The sequence below is a fragment of the Pristiophorus japonicus genome, unplaced genomic scaffold, assembly GCF_044704955.1.
Source record: "Pristiophorus japonicus isolate sPriJap1 unplaced genomic scaffold, sPriJap1.hap1 HAP1_SCAFFOLD_90, whole genome shotgun sequence".
In the NCBI taxonomy this organism is placed as follows: Eukaryota; Metazoa; Chordata; class Chondrichthyes; family Pristiophoridae; genus Pristiophorus; species Pristiophorus japonicus.
Window position 1 is genome coordinate 1,601,538 of NW_027254824.1, and position 15,738 is coordinate 1,617,275.

Below are 15,738 nucleotides of genomic sequence, written 5' to 3' on the forward strand. Positions count from 1 at the left end.
TGGATACAAAAAGCAGGAGATTGAATGGCTGAAGATGTCTTCTTGCAGTGGCGAGGTGGCCGAGAAGTTACGGCGATGGACTGCTAATCCATTGTGCTCTGCACGCATGGGTTCGAATCCCACTCTGGTCGTCGTTGGCTTGCAGCTGAACCACTTTTTGACATTCACATTTACCTCATCGCCAAATTCCCCTTTTGCTTACAGGGATGCTGTACTTTCCTCATGTCATGTCTCAAATTAATAATATATTCGTCAAAAGGAGAACTGTTGCAGTACAATGGCGAGGGGCACTAATTAGATAGGTATCTGAGAGACAGCAGATGCACGATGGGCCATAATATCATTTCTCACCACCGTCAGAATCTGAGAGCTGCGCTTTTCACTGTCGGCGGCTCGTTGGTCCACGGTTATGATTCTCCCTTCGGAATGATCACATTTCAAATGCGAGAGGTCACGGGCCAAATCCCGGATGAGCCCCGCCATGTTTTACTCAAAGTTCCGCTTCTAACAGCCGCTCGACATGTGAGAAAACAGACGTATTTCACGTTAAAACGTGTGATGTTACGCCGATGTTCCCTTAGCATCCAAATTCCAGAGCAAAGTGAAACCCGCCAAACTGAGTAAAGTTAAAATATCTCAGAGGTACTCGGCTCTGTGACTCGTTGGATAACCTAAAGCCTTGTTTGGTTACGGCCGATACTTGATCAGTATATCTTCCTGTCTGTACGCATAAGTTCACCTCAATTGGGATTAGCATACATTCAGCGTCAATCTCCACCTCTGCCCTGAATATGAGTGCGTCCTGGTTCTCTCGTGCTGAAAAGCTGAAAGAAGCTGCCTTTTGAATTCATGCCTTGGCTGCCGAATTCAAAGCGGACAGGAAATCAATCCGGGCTGGTGAAGCTGCGTGGTCTGATTAAAAGGCGGTGATACCCTATATTGTAAGCATGTTCTCGTCTTCTGGCCTCAACATTAGGTTCAACGTATCGGATGAAAAGCACCGCTCCCATTGTCTGGTAATGGTTCTGCTATTCCCACTAACACCTCCTCTGGACCATCCTTTGTTACGTTATTGCCCGATTACCACCCACTTTGCCTGTCTCCATTGTGCCATGTATTATTTAATCACTCCTGCGTTCCGCTGTATCACAGACGTTCCCATTAGACCTTTCTCGCTGCGTATTTTTTCCAGGCGCTATTTTTGTTGAAAACATCTGTAATCTTTAACTTTATACTGAAATATCGGAATGATTATCCGACAGAACGTGAAACCGGATTCTTCCTCCACAAAATCTGCACGACCTGCTGACTTTTACATATTTATCTGTTTTTATTCATTCTATTTCGGTGTCCCTTTTAAGGGGATTTGCTGTCTGTCCGAGATCATTCTCTGTCTCTTTAAAATGGTGTGCTATCAGACCCTCATCATTCTGTGTCTGCTTAAAAGGGATGTGCTGTCTCTCCCAGATTTCCAATTTCCAATTTCAAAACCTGCCTTTGGAGGTTAACGAATTTTAGTTTGTTTGTGTTTTTGTATAAGCTAGAGAGTGTGCAAAAGTGCTGTGCGATCTTACTTTTATGTGAGAAAAATGCATTACATGCAACTTGAAACTGTACTGATTTGATTGAACACTCCTTCGTGGACTCTCTGACGGTAGAAGAATCTGCTGTGGGATTTTGCTATTCCACATCTGAAAGAAGGGAAAATACACAAGTTAGAAATATAGCGATTTTAGGCAGGGCTTGCGTGTGGGCTGTGTGACATGACGACATCCTCCATCCTTATTTGCAAATTCAAATCAAATCAAACCAATACAAGACATGACTGACTGACTGACTTTAATTATACATGTATATATATATGTGTATATTTATATATAATCCCAAATTTTTAACTTCCAAAATAAATATGCTTTTTCTGTTCTGCCTGGCTGGGCTCTCTTACATTTGACCTCTTTCACAGCACAAGCAGCTGCTGTCAGATCCAGCGGAAAGACACACTCGATTTTAAAAGATCGCCCTTGTAGCCCACGTCTTCCCTCATGGCTTGTCTTCCACCATGGGCTTACTGTGTTTGGGTGGTTATTGACAGCACCTCTCATTTCCCAATGGAATTCTTATAGTTACACAGCCTTCGTTCAATAAAAAAATACGTAGATTATGAATCAATTATTTATTTCATTAAAACAACTCAAATTCAATTTTTTTTAAATACAATTTAAATGCATTTATTTTCTTAAAATGTTAAATATTTATATATTTCAGACTGGGCTGATTTTACGTCCCTCCCTCCTTCCTTCCTGCCTGTCTATTACCTGTGGCTTCAATAACAGTCTCTGCGCCGCGTGGTCCTGAGCCCCACTGCACAATTGCCTTGAGGGATGATCGAAATCTCACATTATTCTTTTAATAGGGAACTGCTGTCAGTCAAGGGTCATTCTGCATCTGGGTAAAAGGGATGTCCTTGCAATCCCGGATCATTCTGTGTCTGTGTAAATGGGCTGGTTGTCAGTTCCGGTTCATAATCTTTGCCTTTAAAACGGATTTTCTCATAAACCCGCGTCATCCTGTATTGTTTGAGAAGGAGAATGATTTCAGCTGCAATGTCCGAATTGTTAAACTATCGTGTTCCAATTTATATTTGGGTTTCCTGCGCCTGTGCGCACCCAGATCGCAGTGCATCTGTTCATTCACTCGAAATTTGCTCATCTTTTCCTAAATCCACTCCTTGATATTGCAGTTGCCCCGAATTTGCTCGCAATATACACAACAACACAATGATTGGAGCTGGCAGCGGCCGCGTGGCCTAATGGATAAGGCGTCTGACTTCGATTACAACAGCAAAGTTATCAGAAGATTGCAGGTTCGAGTCCTGCCGCGGTCAACTTCGATCGCTACGTGAAATTTTATATTCTTTGTTGTGATTGTGCCGAGAAACCAACCATCACTTCCAGCCACTCACCTGAAGTGAATGAAGGCTCTTTGCTGAAAGAATCTCAAGGCAAGTTTTCATCATTGTCGATCTGCATGCACGGGCAGAGTAAGCTGTGAAGTGGACTAACTTGCACATTATTTCTGTTTGGATACAAAAAGCAGGAGATTGAATGGCTGAAGATGTCTTCTTGCAGTGGCGAGGTGGCCGAGAAGTTACGGCGATGGACTGCTAATCCATTGTGCTCTGCACGCATGGGTTCGAATCCCACTCTGGTCGTCGTTGGCTTGCAGCTGAACCACTTTTTGACATTCACATTTACCTCATCGCCAAATTCCCCTTTTACTTACAGGGATGCTGTACTTTCCTCATGTCATGTCTCAAATTAATAATATATTCGTCAAAAGGAGAACAGTTGCAGTACAATGGCGAGGGGCACTAATTAGATACATATCTGACAGACAGCACATGCACGATGGGCCATAATAGCATTTCTCACCACCGTCAGATTCTGAGAGCTGCGCTTTTCACTGTCGGCGGCTCGTTGGTCCACGGTTCTGATTCTCCCTTCGGAATGATCACATTTGAAATGCGAGAGGTCACGGGCCAAATCCCGGACGAGCCACGCCATGTTTTACTCAAGGTTCCGCTTCTAACAGCCGCTCGACCTGTGAGAAAACAGACGTATTTCACGTTAAAACATGTGATTTTACGCCGATGTTCCCTTAGCATCCAAATCCCAGAGCAAAGTAAACCCGCCAAACTTAGTAAAGTTAAAATGTCTCAGAGGTACTCGGCTCTGTGACTCGTTGGATAACCTAAAGCCTTGTTTGCTTCCGGCCGATACTTGATCAGTATATCTTCCTGTCTGTACGCGTAAGTTCACCTCAATTGGGATAAGCATACATTCAGCGTCAACCTCCACCTCTGCCCTGAATATGAGTGCGTCCTGTTTCTCTCGAGCTGAAAAGATGAGAGAAGCTGCCTTTTGAATTCGTCCCTTGGCTGCCGAATTCAAAGCGGACAGGAAATCAATCCGGGCTGGCAAAGCTGCCTGGTCTGATTAAAAGTCGGTGATACCCTATATTGTAAGCATGTTCTCGTCTTCTGGACTCAACATTAGGTTCAACGTATCGGATGATAAGCACCGCTCCCATTGTCTGGTAATGGTTCTGCTTTTCCCACGAACACCTCCTCTGGACCATCCTTTGTTACGTTATTGCCCGATTACCACCCACTTTGTCTTTCTCCATTGTGCCATGTATTTTTTAATCACTCCTGCGTTCCGCTGTATCACAGAAGTTCCCATTTGACCTTTCTCGCTGCCTATTTTTTCCAGACGCTATTTTTGTTGAAAACATCTGTAATCTTTAACTTTTTCCTGAAATATCGGAATGATATTCCGACAGAACGTGAAACCGGATTCTTCCTCCACAAAATCTGCACGACCAGCCGAGTTTTACATATTTATCTGTATTTATTCATTCTATTTCCGTGTCCCTTGTAAGGGGATTTGCTGTCTGTCCGAGATCATTCTCTGTCTCTTTAAAATGGTGTGCTATCAGACCCTCATCATTCTGAGTCTGTTTAAAAGGGATGTGCTGTCTGTCCCGGATTTCCAATTTCAAATTTCTAAACCTGCCTTTGGAGGTTAAGGAATTTTAGTTTGTTTGTGTTTTTCAGATTGGCCTGGTTTTACGTCCCTCCCTCCTTCCTTCCTGCCTGTCTATCACCTGTGGCTTCACAGACAGATTCTGCGCCGCGTGGTCCTGAGCCCCACTGCACAATTGCCTTTAGGGATGATCGAAATCTCACTTTATTCTTTTAAAAGGGAACTGCTGTCAGTCAAGGGTCATTCTGCATCTGGGTAAAAGGGATGTCCTTGCAATCCCGGATCATTCTGTGTCTGTTTAAATGGGCTGGTTGTCAGTTCCGGTTCATAATCTTTACCGTTAAAACGGATATTCTCATAAACCCGGGTCATCCTGTATTGTTTGAGAAGGAGTATGATTTCAGCTGCAATGACCGAATTGTTAAACTATAGTGTTCCAATTTACATTGGGGTTGCCTGCGCCGGTGCGCACCCAGATCGCAGTGCATCTGTTCATTTACTCGAAATATGCTCATCTTTTCCGAAATCCACTCCTTGATGTTGCAGTTGCCCCGAATTTGCTCGCAATATACACAACAACACAATGAATGGCGTCGGCAGCGGCCGCGTGGCTTAATGGATAAGGCGTCTGACTTCGATTACACCAGCAAAGTTAGCAGAAGATTGCAGGTTCGAGTCCTGCCGCGATCAACTTAGCTCGCTACGTGAAATTTTATATTCTTTGTTGTGATTCTGCCGAGAAACCAACCATCTCTTCCAGTCACTCACCTGAAGTGAAGGAAGGCTGTTTGCTCAAAGAACTCATGGCAACTTTTCATCATTGTCGATCTGCATGCACGGGCAGAGCAAGCTGTGAAGTGGACCTTCTTGGACATTATTTCTGTTTGGATACAAAAAGCAGGAGATTGAATGGCTCTAGATGTCTTCTTGCAGTGGCGAGGTGGCCGAGAAGTTACGGCGATGGACTGCTAATCCATTGTGCTCTGCACGCATGAGTTCGAATCCCACTCTGGTCGTCGTTGGCTTGCAGCTGAACCACTTTTTGACATTCACATTTACCTCATCGCCAAATTCCCCTTTTACTTACAGGGATGCTGTACTTTCCTCATGTCATGTCTCAAATTAATAATATATTCGTCAAAAGGAGAACAGTTGCAGTACAATGGCGAGGGGCACTAATTAGATACATATCTGACAGACAGCACATGCACGATGGGCCATAATAGCATTTCTCACCACCGTCAGATTCTGAGAGCTGCGCTTTTCACTGTCGGCGGCTCGTTGGTCCACGGTTCTGATTCTCCCTTCGGAATGATCACATTTGAAATGCGAGAGGTCACGGGCCAAATCCCGGACGAGCCACGCCATGTTTTACTCAAGGTTCCGCTTCTAACAGCCGCTCGACATGTGAGAAAACAGACGTATTTCACGTTAAAACATGTGATTTTACGCCGATGTTCCCTTAGCATCCAAATCCCAGAGCAAAGTAAACCCGCCAAACTTAGTAAAGTTAAAATGTCTCAGAGGTACTCGGCTCTGTGACTCGTTGGATAACCTAAAGCCTTGTTTGCTTCCGGCCGATACTTGATCAGTATATCTTCCTGTCTGTACGGGTAAGTTCACCTCAATTGGGATAAGCATACATTCAGCGTCAACCTCCACCTCTGCCCTGAATATGAGTGCGTCCTGTTTCTCTCGAGCTGAAAAGATGAGAGAAGCTGCCTTTTGAATTCGTCCCTTGGCTGCCGAATTCAAAGCGGACAGGAAATCAATCCGGGCTGGCAAAGCTGCCTGGTCTGATTAAAAGTCGGTGATACCCTATATTGTAAGCATGTTCTCGTCTTCTGGACTCAACATTAGGTTCAACGTATCGGATGATAAGCACCGCTCCCATTGTCTGGTAATGGTTCTGCTTTTCCCACGAACACCTCCTCTGGACCATCCTTTGTTACGTTATTGCCCGATTACCACCCACTTTGTCTTTCTCCATTGTGCCATGTATTTTTTAATCACTCCTGCGTTCCGCTGTATCACAGAAGTTCCCATTTGACCTTTCTCGCTGCCTATTTTTTCCAGACGCTATTTTTGTTGAAAACATCTGTAATCTTTAACTTTTTCCTGAAATATCGGAATGATTATCCGACAGAACGTGAAACCGGATTCTTCCTCCACAAAATCTGCACGACCAGCCGAGTTTTACATATTTATCTGTATTTATTCATTCTATTTCCGTGTCCCTTGTAAGGGGATTTGCTGTCTGTCCGAGATCATTCTCTGTCTCTTTAAAATGGTGTGCTATCAGACCCTCATCATTCTGAGTCTGTTTAAAAGGGATGTGCTGTCTGTCCCGGATTTCCAATTTCAAATTTCAAAACCTGCCTTTGGAGGTTAAGGAATTTTAGTTTGTTTGTGTCTTTCAGATTGGCCTGGTTTTACGTCCCTCCCTCCTTCCTTCCTGCCTGTCTATCACCTGTGGCTTCACAGACAGATTCTGCGCCGCGTGGTCCTGAGCCCCACTGCACAATTGCCTTTAGGGATGATCGAAATCTCACTTTATTCTTTTAAAAGGGAACTGCTGTCAGTCAAGGGTCATTCTGCATCTGGGTAAAAGGGATGTCCTTGCAATCCCGGATCATTCTGTGTCTGTTTAAATGGGCTGGTTGTCAGTTCCGGTTCATAATCTTTACCGTTAAAACGGATATTCTCATAAACCCGGGTCATCCTGTATTGTTTGAGAAGGAGTATGATTTCAGCTGCAATGACCGAATTGTTAAACTATAGTGTTCCAATTTACATTGGGGTTGCCTGCGCCGGTGCGCACCCAGATCGCAGTGCATCTGTTCATTTACTCGAAATATGCTCATCTTTTCCGAAATCCACTCCTTGATGTTGCAGTTGCCCCGAATTTGCTCGCAATATACACAACAACACAATGAATGGCGTCGGCAGCGGCCGCGTGGCCTAATGGATAAGGCGTCTGACTTCGATTACACCAGCAAAGTTAGCAGAAGATTGCAGGTTCGAGTCCTGCCGCGATCAACTTAGCTCGCTACGTGAAATTTTATATTCTTTGTTGTGATTCTGCCGAGAAACCAACCATCTCTTCCAGTCACTCACCTGAAGTGAAGGAAGGCTGTTTGCTCAAAGAACTCATGGCAACTTTTCATCATTGTCGATCTGCATGCACGGGCAGAGCAAGCTGTGAAGTGGACCTTCTTGGACATTATTTCTGTTTGGATACATAAAGCAGGAGATTGAATGGCTGACGATGTCTTATAGCAGAGACGAGGTGGCCGAGAGGTTAAGGCGATGAACTGCTAATCCATTGTGCTCTGCACGCATGGGTTCGAATCCCATTCTGGTCGTCGTTTGCTTGCAGCTGAACCACTTTTTGACATTCACCTTTCACCTCATCGCCAAATTCCCCTTTTACTTACAGGGATGCTGTACTTTCGTCATGTCATGTCTCAAATTAATAATATATTCGTCAAAAGGAGAACAGTTGCAGTACAATGGCGAGGGGCACTAATTAGATAGGTATCTGAGAGACAGCACATGCACGATGGGCCATAATATCATTTCACAACACCGTCAGAATCTGAGAGCTGCGCTTTTCACTGTCGGCGGCTGGTTGGTCCACGGTTATGATTCTCCCTTCGGAATGAACACATTTGAAATGCGAGAGGTCACGGGCCAAATCCCGGACGAGCCCCGCCATGTTTTACTCAAAGTTCCGCTTCTGACAGCCGCTCGACATGTGAGAAAACAGACGTATTTCACGTTAAATCGTGTGATTTTACGCCGATGTTCCCTTTAGAATCCAAATCCCAGAGCAAAGTGAAACCCGCCAAACTGAGTAAAGTTAAAATATCTCAGAGGTACTCGGCTCTGTGACTCGTTGGATAACCTAAAGCCTTGTTCGGTTCCGGCCGATACTTGATCAGTATATCTTCCTGTCTGCACGCATAAGTTCACCTCAATTGGGATAAGCATACATTCAGCGTCAATCTCCACCTCTGCCCTGAATATGAGTGCGTCCTGTTTCTCTCGTGCTGAAAAGATGAGAGAAGCTTCCTTTTGAATTCGTCCCTTGGCTGCCGAGTTCAAAGCGGACAGGAAATCAATCCGGGCTGGCAAAGCTGCCTGGTCTAATTAAAAGTCGGTGATACCCTATATTGTAGGCATGTTCTCGTCTTCTGGCCTCAACATTAGGTTCAACGTATCGGATGATAAGCACCGCTCCCATTGTCTGGTAATGGTTCTGCTTTTCCCACTAACACCTCCTCTGGACCATCCTTTGTTACGTTATTGCCCGATTACCACCCACTTTGTCTTTCTCCATTGTGCCATGTATTATTTAATCACTCCTGCGTTCCGCTGTATCACAGAAGTTCCCATTTGACCTTTCTCGCTGCGTATTTTTTCCAGACGCTATTTTTGTTGAAAACATCTGTAATCTTTAACTTTTTCCTGAAATATCGGAATGATTATCCGACAGAACGTGAAACCGGATTCTTCCTCCACAAAATCTGCACGACCAGCCGAGTTTTACATATTTATCTGTTGATATTCATTCTATTTCCGTGTCCCTTTTAAGGGGTTTTGCTGTCTGTCCGAGATCATTCTCTGTCTCTTTAAAATGGTGTGCTATCAGACCCTCATCATTCTGTGTCTGTTTAAAAGGGATGTGCTGTCTGTCCCGGATTTCCAATTTCAAATTTCAAAACCTGCCTTTTGGAATTTTAGTTTGTTTGTGTTTTTGTGTAAGCTAGAGAGTGTGAAAACGTGCTGTGCGATCTTACTGTCATGTGAGAAAAATGCATTACATGCAACTTGAAACCGTACTGATTTGATTGAACACTCCTTCGTGGACTCTCTGACGGTAGAAGAATCTGCTGTGGGATATTGCTATTCCACAGCTGAAAGAAAGGAAAATACACAAGTTAGAAATATAGCGATTTTAGGCAGGGCTTGCGTGTGGGCTGTGTGACATGACGACATCCTCCATCCTTATTTGCAAATTCAAATCAAATCAAACCAATACAAGACATAACTGACTGACTGACTTTGTTTATACATGTATATTTTTATGTGTATATTTTTATATAATCCCAAATATTTAACTTCCAAAATAAATATGCTTTTTCTGTTCTGCCTGCGCTGGGCTCTATTAGATTTGACCTATTTCACAGCACAAGCAGCTGCTGTCAGATCCAGCGGAAAGACACACTCGACTTTAAAATATCGCCCTTGTAGCCCACATATTCCCTCATGGCTTGTCTTCCACCATCGGCTTACTGTGTTTGGGTAGTTATTGACTGCACCTCTCATTTCCAATGGAATTCTTATAGTTACACAGCCTACGTTCAATAAAAAAATACATAGATTATGAATCAATTATTTATTTCATTGAAACATCTCAAATTCAATTTTTTTTAAATACAATTTAAATGCATTTATTTTCTTAAAATGTTAAATATTTATATATTTCAGACTGGGCAGGTTTTACGTCACTTCCTCCTTCCTGCCTGTATCACCTGTGGCTTGAATAACAGTCTCTGCCCCGCGTGGTCCTGAGCCCCACTGCACAATTGCCTTCCGGGCTGATCGAAATCTCTCTTTATTCTTTTAAAAGGGAACTGCTGTCAGTCAAGGGTCATTCTGCATCTGGGTAAAAGGGATGTCCTTGCAATCCCGGATCATTCTGTGTCTGTTTAAATGGGCTGGTTGTCAGTTCCGGTTCATAATCTTTACCGTTAAAACGGATATTCTCATAAACCCGGGTCATCCTGTATTGTTTGAGAAGGAGTATGATTTCAGCTGCAATGACCGAATTGTTAAACTATAGTGTTCCAATTTACATTGGGGTTGCCTGCGCCGGTGCGCACCCAGATCGCAGTGCATCTGTTCATTTACTCGAAATATGCTCATCTTTTCCGAAATCCACTCCTTGATGTTGCCGTTGCCCCGAATTTGCTCGCAATATACACAACAACACAATGAATGGCGTCGGCAGCGGCCGCGTGGCTTAATGGATAAGGCGTCTGACTTCGATTACACCAGCAAAGTTAGCAGAAGATTGCAGGTTCGAGTCCTGCCGCGATCAACTTAGCTCGCTACGTGAAATTTTATATTCTTTGTTGTGATTCTGCCGAGAAACCAACCATCTCTTCCAGTCACTCACCTGAAGTGAAGGAAGGCTGTTTGCTCAAAGAACTCATGGCAAGTTTTCATCATTGTCGATCTGCATGCACGGGCAGAGCAAGCTGTGAAGTGGACCTTCTTGGACATTATTTCTGTTTGGATACAAAAAGCAGGAGATTGAATGGCTGACGATGTCTTATAGCAGAGACGAGGTGGCCGAGAGGTTAAGGCGATGAACTGCTAATCCATTGTGCTCTGCACGCATGGGTTCGAATCCCATTCTGGTCGTCGTTTGCTTGCAGCTGAACCACTTTTTGACTTTCACCTCATCGCCAAATTCCCCTTTTACTTACAGGGATGCTGTACTTTCCTCATGTCATGTCTCAAATTAATAATATATTCGTCAAAAGGAGAACAGTTGCAGTACAATGGCGAGGGGCACTAATTAGATAGGTATCTGAGAGACAGCACATGCACGATGGGCCATAATATCATTTCACAACACCGTCAGAATCTGAGAGCTGCGCTTTTCACTGTCGGCGGCTGGTTGGTCCACGGTTATGATTCTCCCTTCGGAATGAACACATTTGAAATGCGAGAGGTCACGGGCCAAATCCCGGACGAGCCCCGCCATGTTTTACTCAAAGTTCCGCTTCTGACAGCCGCTCGACATGTGAGAAAACAGACGTATTTCACGTTAAATCGTGTGATTTTACGCCGATGTTCCCTTTAGAATCCAAATCCCAGAGCAAAGTGAAACCCGCCAAACTGAGTAAAGTTAAAATATCTCAGAGGTACTCGGCTCTGTGACTCGTTGGATAACCTAAAGCCTTGTTCGGTTCCGGCCGATACTTGATCAGTATATCTTCCTGTCTGCACGCATAAGTTCACCTCAATTGGGATAAGCATACATTCAGCGTCAACCTCCACCTCTGCCCTGAATATGAGTGCGTCCTGTTTCTCTCGAGCTGAAAAGATGAGAGAAGCTGCCTTTTGAATCCGTCCCTTGGCTGCCGAATTCAAAGCGGACAGGAAATCAATCCGGGCTGGCAAAGCTGCCTGGTCTGATTAAAAGGCGGTGATACCCTATATTGTAGGCATGTTCTCGTCTTCTGGCCTCAACATTAGGTTCAACGTATCGGATGATAAGCACCGCTCCCATTGTCTGGTAATGGTTCTGCTTTTCCCACTAACAACTCCTCAGGACCATCCTTTGTTACGTTATTGCCCGATTACCACCCACTTTGTCTTTCTCCATTGTGCCATGTATTATTTAATCACTCCTGCGTTACGCTGTATCACAGAAGTTCCCATTTGACCTTTCTCGCTGCGTATTTTTTCCAGAAGCTATTTTTGTTGAAAACATCTGTAATCTTTAACTTTTTCCTGAAATATCGGAATGATTATCCGACAGAACGTGAAACCGGATTCTTCCTCCACAAAATCTGCACGACCAGCCGAGTTTTACATATTTATCTGTTTATATTCATTCTATTTCCGTGTCCCTTTTAAGGGGATTTGCTGTCTGTCCGAGATCATTCTCTGTCTCTTTAAAATGGTGTGCTATCAGACCCTCATCATTCTGTGTCTGTTTAAAAGGGATGTGCTGTCTGTCCCGGATTTCCAATTTCAAATTTCAAAACCTGCCTTTTGGAATTTTAGTTTGTTTGTGTTTTTGTGTAAGCTAGAGAGTGTGAAAACGTGCTGTGCGATCTTACTGTCATGTGAGAAAAATGCATTACATGCAACTTGAAACCGTACTGATTTGATTGAACACTCCTTCGTGGACTCTCTGACGGTAGAAGAATCTGCTGTGGGATATTGCTATTCCACATCTGAAAGAAAGGAAAATACACAAGTTAGAAATATAGCGATTTTAGGCAGGGCTTGCGTGTGGGCTGTGTGACATGACGACATCCTCCATCCTTATTTGCAAATTCAAATCAAATCAAACCAATAGAAGACATAACTGACTGACTGACTTTGTTTATACATGTATATATATATGTGTATATTTTTATATAATCCCAAATATTTAACTTCCAAAATAAATATGCTTTTTCTGTTCTGCCTGCGCTGGGCTCTATTAGATTTGACCTATTTCACATCACAAGCAGCTGCTGTCAGATCCAGCGGAAAGACACACTCGACTTTAAAATATCGCCCTTGTAGCCCACATATTCCCTCATGGCTTGTCTTCCACCATCGGCTTACTGTGTTTGGGTAGTTATTGACTGCACCTCTCATTTCCAATGGAATTCTTATAGTTACACAGCCTTCGTTCAATAAAAAAATACATAGATTATGAATCAATTATTTATTTCATTGAAACATCTCAAATTCAATTTTTTTTAAATACAATTTAAATGCATTTATTTTCTTAAAATGTTAAATATTTATATATTTCAGACTGGGCAGGTTTTACGTCACTTCCTCCTTCCTGCCTGTATCACCTGTGGCTTGAATAACAGTCTCTGCCCCGCGTGGTCGTGAGCCCCACTGCACAATTGCCTTCCGGGATGATCGAAATCTCTCTTTATTCTTTTAAAAGGGAACTGCTGTCAGTCAAGGGTCATTCTGCATCTGGGTAAAAGGGATGTCCTTGCAATCCCGGATCATTCTGTGTCTGTTTAAATGGGCTGGTTGTCAGTTCCGGTTCATAATCTTTCCCTTTAAAATGGATTTTCTCATAATCCCGGGTCATCCTGTATTGTATGAGAAGGAGTATGATTTCAGCTGCAATGACCGAATTGTTAAACTATAGTGTTCCAATTTACATTGGGGTTGCCTGCGCCGGTGCGCACCCAGATCGCAGTGCATCTGTTCATTTACTCGAAATATGCTCATCTTTTCCGAAATCCATTCCTTGATGTTGCAGTTGCCCCGAATTTGCTCGCAATATACACAACAACACAATGAATGGTGTTGGCAGCGGCCGCGTGGCTTAATGGATAAGGCGTCTGACTTCGATTACACCAACAAAGTTAGCAGAAGATTGCAGGTTCGAGTCGTGCCGCGATCAACTTAGCTCGCTACGTGAAATTTTATATTCTTTGTTGTGATTCTGCCGAGAAACCAACCATCTCTTCCAGTCACTCACCTGAAGTGAAGGAAGGCTGTTTGCTCAAAGAACTCATGGCAAGTTTTCATCATTGTCGATCTGCATGCACGGGCAGGGCAAGCTGTGAAGTTGACTTTCTTGCACATTATTTCTGTTTGGATACAAAAAGCAGGAGAATGAATGGCTGACGATGTCTTACATCAGAGACGAGGTGGCCGAGAGGTTAAGGCGATGGACTGCTAATCCATTGTGCTCTGCACGCATGGGCTCGAATCTCATTCTCGTCGTCGTTGGCTTGCAGCTTGACCACTTTTTGACATTCACATTTCACCTCATCGCCAAATTCCCCTTTTACTTACAGGGATGCTGTACTTTCCTCATGTCATGTCTCAAATTAATAATATATTTGTCAAAAGGAGAACAGTTGCAGTACAATGGCTAGGGGCACTAATTAGATACATATCTGAGAGACAGCACATGCACGATGGGCCATAATATCATTTCTCACCACCGTCAGAATCTGAGAGCTGCACTTTTCACTGTCGGCGGCTCGTTGGTCCACGGTTATGATTCTCCCTTCGGAATAATCACAATTGAAATGCGAGAGGTCACGGGCCAAATCCCGGATGAGCCCCGCCATGTTTTACTCAAAGTTCCGCTTCTAACAGCCGCTCGACATGTGAGAAAACAGACGTATTTCACGTTAAAACGTGTGATTTTACACCGATGTTCCCTTCGCATCCAAATCCCAGAGCAAAGTGAAACCCGCCAAACTGAGTAAAGTTAAAATATCTCAGAGGTACTCGGCTCTGTGACTCGTTGGATAACCTGATGCCTTGTTTGGTTCCGGCCGATACTTGATCAGTATGTCTTCCTGTCTGTACGCATAAGTTCACCTCAATTGGGATAAGCATACATTCAGCGTCAATCTCCATCTCTGCCCTGAATATCAGTGCGTCCTGTTACTCTAGAGCTGAAAAGATGAGAGAAGCTGCCTTTTGAATTCGTCCCTTGGCTGCCGAATTCAAAGCGGACAGGAAATCAATCCGGGCTGGCAAAGCGGCCTGGTCTGATTAAAAGGCGGTGATACCCTATATTGTAGGCATGTTCTCGTCTTCTGGCCTCAACATTAGGTTCAACGTATCGGATGATAAGCACCTCTCCCATTGTCTAGTAATGGTTCTGCTTTTCCCACTAACACCTCCTCTGCACCATCCTTTGTTACGTTATTGCCCGATTACCACCCACTTTGTCTTTCTCCATTGTGCCATGTATTATTTAATCACTCCTGCGTTCCGCTGTATCATAGAAGTTCCCATTTGTCCTTTCTCGCTGCGCATTTTTTCCAGACGCTATTTTTGTTGAAAACATCTGTAATCTTTAACTTTTTCCTGAAATATCGGAATGATTATCCGTCAGAACGTGAAACCGGATTCTGCCTCCACAAAATCTGCACGACCAGCGGAGTTTTACATATTTATCTGTTTTTATTCATTCTATTTCCGTGTCCCTTTTAAGGGGATTTGCTGTCTGTCCGAGATCATTCTCTGTCTCTTTAAAATGGTGTGCTATCAGACCCTCATCATTCTGTGTCTGTTTAAAAGGGATGTGCTGTCTGTCCCGGATTTCCAATTTCAAATTTCAAAACCTGCCTTTCGAGGTTAAGGAATTTTAGTTTGTTTGTGTGTTTCAGACTGGGCTGTTTTTACGTCCCTCCCTCCTTCCTTCCTCCCTGTCTATCACCTGTGGCTTCAATAACAGTCTCTGCGCCGCGTGGTCCAGAGCCCCACTGGACAATTGCCTTTAGGGATGATCGAAATCTCACTTTATTCTTTTAAAAGGGAACTGCTGTCAGTCAAGGGTCATTCTGCATCTGGATAAAAGGGATGTCTTTGCAAACCCGGATCATTCTGTGTCTGTTTAAATGGGCCGGTTGTCAGTTCCGGTTCATAATCTTTCCCTTTAAAACGGATTTTCTCATAATCCCGG

The 15,738-nt window shown here is 43.8% G+C and overlaps 6 non-coding genes across 6 annotated transcripts; all 6 read left to right on the forward strand.

Moving 5' to 3' along the window:
* The first annotated feature begins 49 nt into the window (after window positions 1–49).
* On the forward strand, window positions 50–131 carry trnas-gcu (transfer RNA serine (anticodon GCU)). Its single transcript has one exon. It is a non-coding gene; the product is annotated as a tRNA-Ser (tRNA).
* Window positions 132–2,795: 2,664 nt separating this feature from the next.
* trnar-ucg (transfer RNA arginine (anticodon UCG)) lies at window positions 2,796–2,884 on the forward strand. Its single transcript is given in 2 exon segments — window positions 2,796–2,832; window positions 2,849–2,884. It is a non-coding gene; the product is annotated as a tRNA-Arg (tRNA).
* Window positions 2,885–3,129: 245 nt separating this feature from the next.
* Window positions 3,130–3,211, forward strand: trnas-gcu (transfer RNA serine (anticodon GCU)). The gene has a single exon. It is a non-coding gene; the product is annotated as a tRNA-Ser (tRNA).
* Window positions 3,212–7,827: 4,616 nt separating this feature from the next.
* On the forward strand, window positions 7,828–7,909 carry trnas-gcu (transfer RNA serine (anticodon GCU)). The gene has a single exon. It is a non-coding gene; the product is annotated as a tRNA-Ser (tRNA).
* Window positions 7,910–10,894: 2,985 nt separating this feature from the next.
* On the forward strand, window positions 10,895–10,976 carry trnas-gcu (transfer RNA serine (anticodon GCU)). Its single transcript has one exon. It is a non-coding gene; the product is annotated as a tRNA-Ser (tRNA).
* Window positions 10,977–13,954: 2,978 nt separating this feature from the next.
* On the forward strand, window positions 13,955–14,036 carry trnas-gcu (transfer RNA serine (anticodon GCU)). The gene has a single exon. It is a non-coding gene; the product is annotated as a tRNA-Ser (tRNA).
* The last annotated feature ends 1,702 nt before the right edge of the window (window positions 14,037–15,738 follow it).